The 17,366-nt window shown below is 36.2% G+C and overlaps 1 pseudogene; it reads left to right on the top strand.

The window, feature by feature from the left end:
- The first annotated feature begins 522 nt into the window (after positions 1-522).
- LOC145162632 (putative calcium-binding protein CML16 pseudogene) lies at positions 523-1,664 on the top strand (annotated as a pseudogene).
- The last annotated feature ends 15,702 nt before the right edge of the window (positions 1,665-17,366 follow it).

Raw genomic sequence — 17,366 nt, 5'->3', positions numbered from 1 at the left:
GTTACATTATACTAACAAATAATTAATTAATGATAATTTGCTATAAGGTGTGACCTTATATGATCATATATTATTAACAATATCATTATATAATGACTCTTGGGCATACAAGATATTTCAAAATGTTGGGGCTAAATGCAAACCGAAGAAAAAATACGAAAGTGACATCTCATCATAACTTGTTGGTGACCAGCCAATGATCTGAAAATGAAAGGTTTTCTAAAATATAATAGCAAATGAGAAACAAAAAATATTATATAAATAATGGCTTTTGTACCTTAAACACAAAAAAAATAACATAGGAAAGATATAACACACAAGGGCTTTACGGCACACCATATATCCGATGGATATGGTGTTCACCGAACACCGACATATCACCTCCACCGCATCATGCGCTAAGGAATCTTTTGAGTCACACCGGTCCGTCTTCACTTGCCTAAGGAATCTTTTGGTTCCAAAGAGACTCGGGGAGCTGCAATTTGTATGCGGATATATAGAATATCAAACTGATTTATCATAATATTTAATCCGATAAATCCGACCAAATTGTAAATTTTGTTTTCTCCAGCCATCGTACCATGAAAATGTCTTGAACAATAAAAAAAAACAAAAAGAAACCACCGACTCAATCATGTTGAGCAAGAATCTTTCCACCTTCTTCGAAATCTCTTTTTCCCTCTTTCGATTTCAAAATTACCAACCCTAAACCCTAGATAAACTTTCCCCTTTCTCATCGTTCGATCATTATCCCTGGTAATGGCTCACCTTCTATCAGACCAGGTCAAGCAATTGAAAGACATTTTCTCTCGATTTGACATGAATTCCGATGGCAGCCTCACTCAGTTCGAGCTGGCCGCCCTCGTCAGATCCATTGGTCTCAAGCCGCAAGGTGACCAGATCCATTCCTTGTTATCCAACATCGATTCAAATGGAAACGGATCAGTTGAGTTCGAGGAATTATTGAACGCGATTTTGCCCGATTTGAATGAGGAAGTCCTGATAAATCACGACCAACTCATGGAGGTTTTCCGATCGTTTGACAAAGATGGCAACGGATACATCACGGCGGCGGAACTAGCTGGTCAGATGGCTAAAATGGGTCAACCGCTGTCGTACAAAGAACTCACGGAGATGATGCGTGAAGCCGATGCTAATGGTGACGGCGTTATCAGTTTCAATGAATTCACGACCATTTTGGGAAAATCGGCGTCGGACTTCTTTGGCGTCACGGCGGCGTAGCGTGTCCAAATCAAGTCGTTGTCACGGCAGTTGACAATTAATGTGAAACTAGTGTTTGGACCATCCGTGCGATGCTGCGGAAAATCGGTAAAAGTCGGTATGTTGAAAACGCCATATATATATATATATATATATATATATATATTATGGAGACGATTAAACCATATAAAATGGAGCAAAAAATATCAAATTAAAAGTTGGATACAAACAATTTTTTACGAAGGAGACAGAGGAAAATAAGACTTGAAAATATATCCTAAAAAAATGATAAAAAAAAGATTATTAAAAAATTATGTAAGTGACGAAAAAATATAGTAAGAGACCAAATGTTTATATATAAAATATTAATAATTTAACTTTAAAACTAGAGTAGATAAAAACTATTAAATTAATTAGAGATAAAAACTATTAAATAAAAATTAAAAATTAATTGAATGAAAAAACTGTAATATAAGCATGTAATACGGTCATCGCAAACTTATATATGTACATATAAGTTTTCACCATGAGTTTTACAAAATAATAGAATTGATAAAAAGAAAAAATATGGGTAAAATGAAAGTCAATACCCAAAGTAAAAATTAGAAAATAAAAAAGTTAGAAGAAAATAAAAAAATATAACAAAATAAAATATCTAACTGTCAAACACGTGACTTTCATTGAACTTTTTAGAAATTGGAGAAACTAGGGGTTATATGGGACGGTTTGGTTCGGTTATTGGTCATAACCAAACCATAACCATTATGATTGGTTAATGCATTTTGGTAGCCATTGGGTATGGTTAATATTGGTTATGGTTAATGTTTTTTGTCGGTTAACGATTTTGATTAATGATTAATATTGGTTAACCATAATGTTCAAAATAATATAAATGGTGAAAGTATATAGGAATAAAAATTGAAAAGAGAATACAAAAAAGTCACCGCGCCAATATTTGTAAACTAGCTTATAGTAATAGAATAAAATGTGTACCTTCGATACTAAGGGTAAGATAACACGTATCCACATTCAAAATCAAAAACATTCAATAAAATAAAACATTAAACAAAATTGACACTAATAATTTCATATATTGATAATTGATATTAACATTAAAATAAAGTTAAACATTCATACACGTTCAATGCGATTAAATCAAAAACTATAAAATAAAATAGGCAAACATTCATATTATGTGTTATCTGGATAAAAAAATCAATCACTCATATATATTCAACGTGATTAAGTCAAAAACAGTAAATAAAAAAATCCAAAAAAAATACATTCTTAATATATTGTATAGTCAAGAAGAACCATAAACTTAACTTACCTAGAAGTCTTGATTATAAGGTCAAAAAATCCTTCGAACATGACTATAAAGTCAAAATAATCTTCGATTAGGATTAATGGTGTGAGAAGCCTCCGATTAGGATTATGAGTGTGAAGATTAAACTAATTGTGAATAATGTCTACAAATTGTGGAATTAACCAATTACGAATTACAACATTAATCAATATTCTAACTCAATGCATGATTGGAAGATTGTGTGTGCCTGCGTGATCAACCTTTGATGGTTTGATTGCTCGTTTGTCTCCTGATAAGTGAGGATTAATGAATTATATTTTGAAAACTTAATGGGTCTTAAATAAGTTTGACTATATTATTTTATATAATCTATAATTTTTATATATTAAAATAAAAAGTTAGCGGTTCGATTAATAATGATTCGGTTAACCTATAAAACCATAACCGAACCGTTAGTTATCGGTTAACAAAAATTAGAAACCGAACCAACGGTTTTTAAAATGATTCGGTTATATCGGTTAATTGGTTATTATGCTCACCCCTAGGAGAAACTCTTCTTACCACATGATTTACCACATCCAACACTTTTTTATATCCTACGGTCAACATTCATTTTGAAATGAATAGTGGTTTGCCTCACAAACCAATTTTGACGATTAATATATATATATATATATATATATATATATATAATAATGGGTTTGACTAGTTCTCGTAGACTCAACAAGACCTTTTTCTTTTTTTTTTAATATATATATTGTAGGGGATAAAGAAAAATGTATTTATATATATTTTTAGTTACATATTTGAAAGCTAACTATCATCGCATGTTATTATTTTATAGCTAACTATAATTGCATGTTATTATTTTATCCTATCATTTATATTATTTTAAGGAATCATAATCTAATTAGCTATCATAAGTGATTAAATTTGAAGCAAAATGAGATAAAAGGACCATTTCATTGAACATATTTTTAATCATTATTGATCAAAATGATTAAAGGGAAATTAAGTAATCTAACCATAATTTAATGTGTTTTTAAAGAAAATAACCAGAAAAAATTGTTTTAGCAAAAATAACTATTTGGTCCGAAATGAGCATTCCAGATTAACGAAAATAATTTTCCTCCCAAAAGGGTACATTTCGGATTCTAAACTGAAAATTCATACTTCGAAAAAAAAAAACTCCGGAATTTTAAGAACAAATTTGAAATCTGATTAACAATTCTGGAATTTCGAGAAACAAAATCGGGTTTTACTTAAATCTAACAAAAAAGCTAAACAAATATTTTATGTGAACTATATACAATATTAGTGCATAAGTATGAATATTTCTTTCAAGAAATAACTCCGAAATTTGAAGATCAAATCCAGAATGGAGCATTCAGGATTAAGTGCTCATTTAGAACAATAGTGCGGAATATGAACATTAGCATGAAATAAGGCATCATGGAGAAAGGGACTATTTTTCAAAATCTAAAATGGTTATTTTCTTAGATGACTTAGTTTCCGTTGATTATAAATAAATAAAATTAATATACTTATTATTATGATTATGATAATAAAGACAACTGATTATATTTATTACTCAAATATGAAAATAAAAAATATATACAATGTAATGACCGTTAATGTTATTTGAGTTTATTGTATTGTTTACATAACATAGGATGATACATATGTATGGAAGATAAGAAGAATTGTTTGGGAGATTTTTTTGAACAACAAATCTAAAACTATTTCTTAATTCCACCTATATCTACTTACGATAGGACTTGAACCATCGACCTCAAGAAGAGATAACAATATCTGATACCGCTTTGGCTAGAAGCTATTTGGTTAAAATGGGAGATGATGTACAGTTTTTTTATGGAATAAGATACAATATTAGTATTATTAATTATTTTTGATAAAGACAATATGATTTATTAGCTTCGTGTTGTTTAAAAGCGAAAATAGAATTGCCTCTAACGTCAGTTCAACGGGTACAAAGTGAGATTTTTCAAATAAAGAAATAACGATTCATGGTTTAAGAATAGAGTTATTACGACTTGAGGGTATACCTTCACCGTATGGTGCGGTGGGGGCGAGCAAGACATTTCATCGTACATGCACACCACACTATCGGCTGTAGTGAGCCTGAAAGGAGTCACTGCACGGGCATAGATCAATGTTTTAAAACCCGGGTCGACCCGGCCGGTTCAACCGGTTGGACCGTGACCCGGGGTAGAAGGCGGGTCAATTGAGACCGATTTTTTGTAAAAATACGAACCGGATCGAACCGGCCGGGTTTCCGCTAAACCGCAGTTCGACCGCTTATGTTGAACCGGTTAAACCGGATTGACCCGTTTCAGTAGAGTTTGGATAGTTGGATACAAATAGCAAACGCCAAAACAACGAGCCGTTTGCGGTTTCTTCAATGTTTTTCAATGTTTAAACTTTATGGACATCAAATTATTGGTTTTATATGTTTATGCATGAAAGTAAAAATATATAGAAATAGAAAAAGACCATAAACCGGGTTGACCCGTCGGTTCAACCGGTTGAACCGGTTAACCCGTGAACCGGTCATCACACCGGGTCAACTAAAAACCCGGGTTTTAAAACATTGGCATAGATCACCATAGCCGGTTCTTTTTCTTTTCAATGCTTTAACAACTTGTACATTACAATATACTAATGCTTCCTATTTATTCAAAAAACGGTGAATTACATGAATGCTCCCTATCGTTTTAGGTAGTCTCCGCACCTCACCTCTATAAAGAATTTTTAGCTTGGAACGTCCCAAAGGTTTGATTTTGTTGTTCGTTGATACAAGACCAACTTAAAATGACCAATATACCCTTATCTATTATTTTAATTGTTTTATTTATTATTAGTTTTTATTGAAAAATATATAAAATAAACGTTTTAATAGATGTGGGCCAACCACCCACAACCCTTTCATATCTTCCATGGCATCATCGACCTCCTCACAGCCCCTCCTGCAACACCAACGACCACCACATCATCGGTCTCTTCCACCACCCAATCAAAACCATTGTCGGAAAATGGATAACAGATTTTAAAAATTACAAAAGTGAGATCAATTGAAAACTAAAATCCTCGTCAGAATATTTATACCAGGAACCAAATTTGCATAAACTATAACTTATACCAGAAACCAAAATGAAAAGCAAAATTATCAACTACAAATACAAATCAAAATGAAAAACAAAATCCAAAAACAAAGTCATATTAAAACCCCGAACCAAACTCAAATCGATCCCTAAAGATGAAAACTCACCACTCCTTCATGTCACGTGACTCCGTTGAAACAAAAACCAAAACCAGGTGAACCTGATTTTTGGGGTAGAGAAGATCTAGAGAGAGAAATCGAAGTTTTCATCTTCAGAAATTGATTTCATGGTGGATAAGAAGCTGCATATCGATAACGACGATCTAAGTGCAACAGTGGTAGAGGGGAGGGTGCAGATTAACGGTGTTGAACAGAATGCAACAGTGGTCGATGGGAGGGTGCGGATCGACGAAGATTGTTGTCCAGATATGGAGGGCAACGACGTTTTGGTTATGCTGGTGGCTGACATGGTGTTTGAAGGATTTAGGGTTTTGTGTCTTATATTAAGATGAGAAAAAGAAGGGACTGGAAGAGAATAGGGGGATTTTGAAGGAATCCTTTCGGGTGTAAAAACGATTGAGAAGAGGAAGAAGTGGGACACAACGACCAAAGGAAGAATAAAGGGTTGGGGTAGGGCCTATATAGATTTTTTTATTTAATTTCTTTTATTCTAATAAGATTATATTAAACAAAAAAATAAAAAGGGCATAAATGTCATTTTATGTCTTGTAGGGACCAACCCCGAAACAAAAACAAAATACAGCGACGGTCCGAATTTAAAAGCGCGCAGACTAAAAAAATATAATAAATGATGGGAAGTGAGATACGATAATTTCCTGAGTTTTGAAGGGTGAAGGGAAAATGAGTTGACACTTAGATGACAAAGTAAAAGTGAAAGATGAAGGATAAGTACAACCCTTCGGTCTAATAGCTAAATATTATCATAAAAAGGTAACAAACTTTCAAAAATGTTTAAAAATACCATCCAACTAAAAAATGCCACCAGAAGGTTATCAACTACTTTCTTTCTTCTTTTTAAACCATTCCCACCGGGAATAGCCCATTTCTGAGGTTAATATGCCACATGGGCTTTTCCGATTTGTCATGACCGGCATCTACGTGGATCTAAGTTTAATTTCAGTTCTAAAAACACCATTTTGCATCCTTTATATACGTATGTGTGTCCTAAATCAAGATATCAACCACTAGAAAAGTTAAATGTTGTTTTTCATGTTATAATAGATTATCAAACATGGTTTTTAATTACATCAATTCATCCAAGAAAACAACAAGTTCATTGTCATTTTGAGATCACAATTGAGTATAACAGTTTCCACTAGGATTTACATAGAACAAAACAAAAAAAGGGTACATCATGGGTGTTACACTGCAACTAATATGTTCCCCTAACAAAATGTGCCCCTGATGAAAAAAAATGTTGGTGGACCACAAGATATTCAATCCAGGTTCCTCTTGGCTACTTCAAGCCGCTTCTATCTCCTTGCTCAAGTTTATCTTCATAATTATTTCACATTTTTTGCTTAGCTTGTTTACAACAAGGTGCAAACATACCTCCACTTCCATTCTTTCTTCCACCATTTGTGTTAGTAAAATCTGGTCAGCTACATAGGCAACTACTTCAATCAATCTGTCATCCATATTGTACTGAACAGGTGCCTCTTGAACCATCAATTCATCATCTATATCGTCTTCAATAAGTGCATATTAAACAATCACTTCATCATCCATATCTTCATCATACACATAATTTTCTCCATATAATATGTCATCCATGTCGACTTGCATAAAATTTGGCTCATCATTCTTTTTCTCATCCATATTCTTCTTCTTCCTTGGTGCCATCTTCTTTATGGGTTTTGCATTGTAGTACCTAAAGACGAAAATTCAAGTTATTTTGTTTTTTGAGACATGAATGTGAGGGGTTTAAGTTGCATAATGCCATTCATTGGCCTCAACTCATACTTGTAAGTACATTGTTATTAACTAAATTTTAGCTATAAAATATGCAAATATACTATTAATAATTACATTTACCTATACACATTAAGAAACATGTTCGTTGAAAAGCATGGAGGTATATATCCATTGACATCATGGTTGATGTATCATAATGCACCCATTCCATGCACACGTGGTGATCTTGTTAACTTCCACCCCTATACGTGTATGTCCTTGACTTTGTGTTGACCATATAATCATGTATTTCATACCTTGCTTCAAATTCATGAAAACCATTTGACTCGATTTGCCAAAATCTGTTGAAAAGTATGTTAAAATGTCATAAAAATTGATTTTTATAAAATACACTTGTAACGTCCCATTTTTACAAGCAAAAAATTTCATTTAAATAAAGTAAAATCATCATTTACATAAAATCCAACTTATAAAACCCATTTGTTCCAAAATATAGTTGTTTAAAAGTCAGATTAATATAAATAATACTGAATCTACATTGTTGCTGACGTGTGTGTACATTCACGCCTTCGCCTTCTCACAATCACCAATGGTACCTGAAAAATATTTAATACACAATTGTAAGCCAAAGCTTAGTGTGTTCCCCCAAAATACCACACACCACAATATATGTACAATGCATGCACACCAGGCCTACAACATAGAGCTGAACTGCCTCCTGAGCCAACAACACATAGATGGACTGCTCCTGGGTATGTTGGCATACAACACAAAGTAGTACGATCTCAAACCAACTGCTTACCTGAGCCTCCAGTCTATGAATGGCCCCCCTCCCCTGCCTATAGTATACAACTGGCCCACACCTGGCCTACAACACACCGCTGGACCGCCTGGGTATCTTGGCCTATAACATGAAGTAGGACCGCCTCAACCCAACCCACTACAATATACCGACATATGAACAAACACGAAATCAAGTAAACACATAACACACACAACGCTAGTCTACATGTCTAATAGCTCACTACCACATACTAGGCCTCATACATCACACAACGACACTACCAACAATTCTCCAAGGAATGCATAGCTATATGTAATCAGATGTGAGATTGACACTCGAACATGTGATCCTACTCTAGAGCCACAACCAAATAAGGAACATGTAAGAAAGCCTAGATCAAGAGTTCTCAGGCTATCACACATGACTACATACAACCCTAGGGCACTCCATTATATGATCACCCACCTAGTGGTACTCTAACCAGCATACCACTACTCCTATCCTAACATACAAGGGCATATACTTTAATACATAATATAGTGAGGAAACTCACCCAAATCGAAGACCCAAGGAAAACAACCACATATCACTCCCCACATTGATCACTCCTATAAACCAACTAGCACTAAACCAAGGTGGAACCTTCATCAATAACCTAATTCCTCCAAGTTTGACCCAAGGTCAAACTAGTCAAGAAGTCAATGATCAGTGGTAAACAAAAGTCAACGATCAACACTCACCACGACATGCAGGATTCTTGGCCACATTGTGGGAGCATCCATACAAAACAGTCATGAGGTCCTCAATTACCAATACGTGACAGACATATCGTCAGGTAGTGGGAATTGATTATGGACAACGTAATGGATTAAACCCTTAATCCATTAAGACACACACTCATCTCCTCCAGAAGGCTTCCTTACACCTAAAGAGTCATAAAAATCATTTCTTTAAATACATGCATGTGATAGGTTTTATACAAACAATCCTATGTGTGCATGCAACCCTAATTGGATCTATGTTTTCATTATAAGACATACAACTTTATGAACACAAAATAAACCCTAGCATGCATCTACAATTTTCGAAAATCATATAGAAGTGTAGAAGACATACCTTTGTTGTTATATTGCAATAACAACTATTTTCCTTGATCTCTTGAACTCTTGAAAGCAAGCACCACAAATGTAGTGCCTCTAATGGCTCACAAACACCTTGAAGCAAGAAGGCAATTAAGAGAGAGAAGGAAGGATGCTAATTTCGGCCCTAGGGTTTCCCTTGGAATCAAGTGCCGAAAATTGAAGCATAGGGCATCTATTTATACTGTAGGGTGCTAGGGTTTCAGTCTAAACCCTAATAGATAGCTTAGCCACCAAGCAGCCCAAGGAACCTTCTGGAATGAGGCCCTTGGACGAAAATATGATGATCCCTCATCATAATTTCGTTCCTCCTTATTCCATTAGGTTTCCCAGCCCAAAACTCAACTATCACACATTTGACAGTTTATACCCCTTTATTTAATTAATCTCTTTTAGTCACCAAATTAATTCCTAATTAATTTATGACTAATACTAATTAAATAAATATGATTTCTCCTTTAATATATTATTCTTATAATATATTAATAAACCATAATATCTTCTCTCTCATATCAAATTACCTTGTCAAGTTGCTTTGGTGAAGGCAACCCAAAAGGACCATGCACACTCGGGTCAAGTACATACCAAATATAGTTACAGACTTAGACACTAATCCAACAGTCTCCCACTTGGATAAGTCTAGTAACTATATCTCACATATGACTTCCGTATCCGATTAGCAATCGTAGCTTTCAATAGCCGCTGTCAACTCTGACCAATAACCTGTCCTTCAGATAAGGGATCGTATAATCCTCTGTTCTAGATATCATGCTAACAATACTTATTGTCTAGCATTTTGTTTCTCGATCTCTGATTTGTTCGACATAGAACTCAGTTGAACACATCAACTTCGTCCTGACCGGGCCCGACACATAAGTCAAACCAAATCATCAAGTGGCCAAGATATCGCTTTTATTCTCATAGAATAAAAGGAACAGAAAACGTCGACTTATATGCCTTTATCATTTACTAGCTAAGCCACACACAATAATGTGTTTTATAACATCAAGTTACTGATGCGTTTTCGCATTATCAATGTATAATCAACTAGCAAACAATAACCATATCTCTAGGTTTAAAGATTATATGATATTATCATCTTGCGATCACTTGTGATAACATTCATGAAGTGATACCAGCAAGTGCGGGTCTATTCCAATGCTCAATACAAATTTTATAAGCACTCATAAACTTTGCAGCAAACCTTTGCTATGTCTAAAACTTTTCAGATAATCTACAAACAAATTTATGACAATCTTCCTTCATATCTACTTCCAACATATGAGCGATTGTGGACTGTTCGAATAATCTTATTATTCAGGAAGTCAAAACATGCAAAATTGAAACAATAGATAAATAATCAACACAAGATAGATATGATGAATAAAAGGTGTTTTATTTATGAGTAAAGTGTTGCTATCTCTTGTCGATCGTTTACTATATTTCTTTTGCATGTTTTGACTTCTAGAATAATTATGTTTGGTATATCATATTATTCGAACCTCCACAGTCGGTCATATGTCGGAAGTAGGTATGAATCAAGACTGTCATGATTGATTGCAGAGGTCTAAGGTGTTGGATATGGCTACAACAATCATGAGTGCTCATAAGTTCTGAGCATTGGACTCAACCCACGCTCACTGGAATCAATTCATGGAATTTATCTCGAGTGATCGTGAGACGGTAATATCATATGAGTCTTCAAACCTAGAGATATGATTTGTTACTTATGAGTTGGTTATGCATTGATTGTACGAAAACGCATTGGTAACTCGATGTTATAAAATGTGCTCTTGTGTATAATTCAATGAGTGGTAAAACAAACATATGAGTCGAAGTTTATCTGTTCCTTCTTGGATTAGAAGCTGATATCTGGGCCCCTTGATGATTTTGTTTTGACCTATGTACCGGGCCCGGTCAGAACTAAGTTGATGTGTTCAATTAAGTTCTTTGTCAAACAAATCGGAAATCGGGAAACAAACTGTTGGACAATAAGTAAGACATTGTTCCATGTATTTGTTCGGCTGATATCTCGAACAGAGGATTATATGATCACTTATCTTAAATGGCGTATCATCATCTTCTCAGTTCTGAGAGACCTTGAAAGAGCTACGATTGCCGTTCGGTTCCTGAAGTATTACAGTTATAGTTATTAGACTTATCCAAGTGGGAGACTGTTGGATAAGGTGTCTAAGTCCATAACTATTTCTGGTATGTACTTGACCCGACCTGGCTGATGGGTTTTAGGTAAAACAAATAAACTAGAAACAATTCCTAAGTTCACATGCAACCTACTTTGGATCTATGTTTTAACTATTGAACATACAACTTTGAATTGCAAAACAAGAACCCTAGAGGAGAGAGGCTAATTTCGAAATTAACAAACTAGGGTTTAGGAGTTACATACCTTTCAATTGTTATAGCAAACAATTGATAATCCTCTTGATCTTGATCTTGATCTTCTTGGAAGCTTAGCACCACAAATGTAATGCCTCTAATGGAATCACACCCAAGAACTAGCAAGAAGGAAACTTGGAGGAGAGAGGATGGAGAGAGTATGTAATTTCGGCCTTAGGGTTTCTTCCAAAGAAATCAGTGACCAAAAACATGAACCAGGAGGCTCCTTATATAGCTGAGGGATCTAGGGTTTAAGGGAAACCCTAGTTATCCTTTGCTTAGGGCCTAAGCAAACCCAAGGGCCTTATCCAAGCCCCTATGGACGAAATTATTAGGGTTTCCCCTAAAGATTTCGTCCACCCTCTTCCAAGGGGGTTTCTAGAGCCTTCCACTCAACTATTAGATAATTGCAAACTAGTCCCTGCACCTTATAATTAATTCTTTTAACCCCAAAATCAATTCTGATTAATTTCTGGCTAACAATTAATTAAACATAATGATTTCTAATTAATATATTAATCCATTAACATATTAATAAATCATTTATATATATATATATAAATTTATTAATCTTATAAATTAATATCTCTCCTTTCATAATTTCCTTGTCCAGTTGCTAGGTTGAGGGCAACCCAAAAGGACTGTGCTGCTATCAGTTCAAGTACATACCAATTATAGTTATGGGCTTAGACACCTAATCCAACAGTCTCCCACTTGGATAAGTCTGTAACTATAATTGCTAGTATGCCTTCTAAATTTGACCAGCAAATTGTAGCTTCCAAAAGCTGCTGCCGAACTCTGACCCAGTCAGTTACATGTCCTAAGATAAGTGATCATATAACCCTTCGTTCTGCTTGATATCCCCAGACAAAAGACCTGGAATGTAATCAATCTGTTTGTCCAGAATCTATGTTTCCCGATTCCTGATTTGTGATGATGTAGGACTTCTAATCGAACACATCAATTTAGTCCTGGCTGGGCCCAGCACATAAGTCAACACCAAATCATCGAGGGGCCCACATATATCGCTTTTCCTGTTAGGGCAAAAGGAACGAATAAACGTTGACTCATATGCTTGTATCTTTTACTCATCAAATTATGCATGACAATACGTTTTATAACACCAAGTTACTGATGCGTTTTCGTATCACCAATGCACAACCGACTTGTAAATTACAACTCATATATCTTCGTTTCAAGATTATAAGATATTATCGTCTCAGTATTACTCGTGATGAATTCCATGAAGTAATACTCTGAGCGAGGGTTTATCCAATACTCAAATCTCAATTTCTGAGTACTCATGAACGTTGCAGCAATTCTATTGCCATGTCTATCTTTAGACAATCTGCAATCCAATTCATGACAGTCTTAATTCACTACTTACTTCCAAGAGTACGAGCGACTGTGGAGTTTGAATAATCTCATTATTCAGGAAGTAAAACATGCAAAATATGAAACACAATAATAAACAATTGACAAAAGGTAGTAGCCAAACTTATAAATAATACTTTATTATTTAATCACCAAAAGTCAATTACATTTACTTTGTTACAAGTTTCAAAAACTAATCTAACTACTAAAACTAATATCATCTTTCAGTCCTATGCTTCGAGCATGCTGAATATGCTTAGCCCTACTCAGACCCTTTGTGAGAGGATCTGCTGGGTTATCTTCAGATGACACCCTCTTTACTATAAGATGGCCTTCTTCTACTCTATGTCTGATGAAATGGTACTTTCTGTCGATATGTCTGGTCTTACCATGATCTCTCGGTTCCTTTGTCAAGGCAACCGCTCCTTCATTATCGCAGAACAGTTCCATAGGCTCCTGGATGGTTGGAACAACTCCGAGATCCCCGATGAAGTTCCTCAACCAAGCTGCTTCTTTCGACGCTTCACTTGCTGCTATGTACTCTGATTCACAAGTAGAATCAGCCACCGTATTTTGCTTGGAACTCTTCCAAGTAACTGCTCCTCCATTCAGTAAAAACACCCAGCCCGACTGAGAACGGAAGTTATCTCTATCCGTCTGAAAACTGGCATCACTGTAACCATCTACTCTCAAAGTATCACTGCCACCAAGCACAAGGACCCAGTCCTTTGTCCTTCGCAAATACTTGAGTATATTCTTAACTGCTATCCAATGAGCTCTACCTGGGTTTCCCTGATAGCGACTGACCATGCTCAAAGCAAATGCCACATTAGGGCGAGTACATGTCATAGCGTACATGATCGATCCGACAGCGGAAGCATAAGGTACACGACTCATGTCATCTATTTCAACATCTGTACTCGGGCATTGAGTCTTACTCAATTTGGTATTGCTCTGGATAGGTAGCTCTCCCTTCTTGGAATTTTCCATACTAAACCTCTTTAGTACCTTATCCAAGTATGTGCTCTGACTAAGTCCAATTAGTCTCTTCTTTCTATCTCTCAATATTCTAATCCCAAGAATATAGGCAGCTTCTCCAAGGTCTTTCATGGCAAAACACTTTCCAAGCCAAGACTTAACTTCTTTCAGGGTTGGAACGTCGTTACCAATGAGTAATATGTCATCGACATATAACACCAGAAAAGTTACTATACTCCCACTAGCCTTGATATACACACAAAACTCATCTTCACTTCTAGAGAAACCAAACTCTTTGACTTTCTCATGGAAGCAAAGATTCCAACTGCGAGATGCTTGTTTCAATCCATAAATGGATTTCTCAAGCTTGCACACTCTATTGGGAAACTTTGCATCAACAAAACCCTCTGGCTGACTCATGTAAACATCTTCAGCCAACTTCCCATTAAGGAAAGCAGTTTTGACATCCATCTGCCAGATTTCATAATCATGAAAGGCAGCTATGGCGAGCAATATCCTAATAGATTTAATCTTAGCCACTGGCGAAAAAGTCTCATCATAGTTAACCCCTGGGGTTTGAGTAAAACCTTTTGCAACCAGTCGAGCCTTGAATGTATGCACATTCCCATCCATGTCTGTCTTCTTCTTGAAGATCCATTTGCACCCAACTGTCTTGCGACCTGGTGCACTATCAACCAAATTCCAAACTTGGTTGTCATACATGGACTTAATCTCGATGTCCATTGCCTCTTTCCACTTGGAAGCCTCTGGGCCTGCCATTGCTTCCTTATAAGTGACTGGTTCATCTAAGTTTACCAGTGTTCTGTCACTTATGAATGTGTCACCATCTGAAGTAATATGAAAACCATACAACTCAGGTGGCACACTCACCCTAGTGGATCTTCTAAGAGGTAATGAGTTATCAATTGGTTCAACAGGAACTGTTTCCTCTGGTTGAGTGCTAGTGTCATCTAAGGTTCCTTCATTGGCTGACTCTTGAATTTCTTCAAGGTCAATAGTGCTCCCACTGTCCTCTTTGAATATGAGCTCTCTTTCAAGAAAGACTCCTCTTCGTGCTACAAAGACCATGTTCTCACTAGGCCTGTAGAACAAATATCCAAAAGACTGCTTTGGGTAACCAATGAAAACACATTTCTCACTTCTAGCTGCTAGCTTGTCGTGAGTCTCTCGTCTTACGAAAGCTTCACAACCCCAGATTTTAATATGTGCTAACGAGGGAACTTTCCCTGTCCACATTTCGTGAGGTGTTTTGGCAACCTTCTTTGTAGGGACAAGATTGAGGATGTGGGCGGCTGTCTCTAAGGCATACCCCCAGAAGTGAATAGGAAGCGAAGCCCGACTCATCATAGAACGAACCATGTCTAACAATGTTCGATTACGCCTCTCAGCTACACCATTTAACTGTGGTGTCCTAGGAGGAGTCAATTGTGAGACTATCCCACAGTCTTTCAGATAGTCGTTAAACTCGATACTAAGATACTCCCCACCTCTATCGGATCTAAGTATCTTTATCTTTCTGCCCAATTGATTTTCGACTTCATGCTTAAACTCTTTGAACTTTTCAAAAGTTTCTGACTTATGCTTGATCAAGTAGATATATCCATATCTGCTATAATCGTTAGTGAAAGTCACATAGAATCGATTAGCATCTCTTGTAGTTGATCTGAAGGGCCCACACACATCTGTGTGTATGAGATCCAACAGACCTTCACCTCTTTCACAAGACCCTGTGAATGGTGATTTTGTCATCTTTCCCAAAAGATAAGATTCACACATATCATCTGACTTTAGGTCAAATGATTCCAACACTCCATCCTTTTGGAGTTGGGCTATGCGTTTCTTGTTAATGTGTCCAAGACGACAATGCCACAAGCATGCCTTGTCTACACTATTAGACAAGTCAATATTAAGTACACTATTTCCTAGGCTATCAACACAAGTCACTGTTTCATACACACCATTACAAGGCAAAGCTTCAAACATAAAAACACCATTCTTATAAACAGAAATTGAACCATTCAAATCATTAAAAGAATATGTAAAACCTTGTCTGAACAATGCATGAAATGAAATAATGTTTCTCGTCATCTCAGACGAATAACAACAATTTATTAAATCTAATCTAACATCATTACTAAGCAGAAGCTGATAAACTCCGATCTTGGTTACTGGTGAAGACTTTCTGTTTCCCATGATCAGGTTTATCCTTCCTCGCTCTATCTCCTCACTTTCCTTTAGACCCTGCAAATCAGAACAGATATGAAAACCACATTCTGTATCAAGGACCCATGAACGAGAAGATAATGAGTTATTAGCAGAAATAGTGTAAATACCTGCCGAAGATGGCTTCACTTTGCCATCCTTGATATCTTGTAGATATTGTGGGCAAGATCTCTTCCAATACCCCTTTTGGTTGCAGTAAAAGCAAACTGCCTCTTTTGGATCAGAAACATGGGGAGTGGAACCATTGGGCTTAGCCTTTGGGCCATTACTAGATGACCCAGCTTGAGCCTTGCTCTTCCAGTTTTGCTTGGGAGGACCTTTCCTCTTTTTCCCCTTTCCCTGTCCAATAGCCAAAACAGGGGCACTCGTAGGTGTGGAGGGTATACTTTTACCCTTCATCCCTGCCTCAGCTGTCTGCAACAAGTTGTGCAATTGGGCCAAGGTCTGCTCAGTATTGTTCAAATGGTAAGTTAGAATAAACTGACCATAACATTCAGGAAGTGAGTTCAAGACCATGTCAATGGCCAATTCCTCATCAAAGTGAATATTGAGCTTGACCAAACGCTCTATGTAGCGTTGCATTCTTTGCACATGTGACACAACCGACTCCCCATCTTTCATCTTGCAAGCCATGAGTGACTTGACTACTTCGAACTTTTCTTGACGAGCTCGCTTATGGTACTTTTCCATAAGGTCCTTGTTCATCTCGAAAGGCCAGTAGTCCTCATAGTACCTCTGCAGTTCTGGGGACATAGTTGCCATCATGATGCATGCCACTTTGGTAGCATCATCGTAATGTTTCTTGTAGGCAGCAAGATCTTCAGGAGTAGCTTCATTCTCATCAAGCTCTTTGAGCTCCTTTTCAAG

The sequence above is a fragment of the Lactuca virosa genome, chromosome 3 (genome assembly GCF_052849685.1).
Source record: "Lactuca virosa cultivar CGN04683 chromosome 3, Lactuca_virosa_CGN04683_v6, whole genome shotgun sequence".
Lineage (NCBI taxonomy): Eukaryota > Viridiplantae > Streptophyta > Magnoliopsida > Asterales > Asteraceae > Lactuca > Lactuca virosa.
Note: the sequence above shows the minus strand (reverse complement) of the source record. Positions and strands in the feature narration are given on the sequence as shown.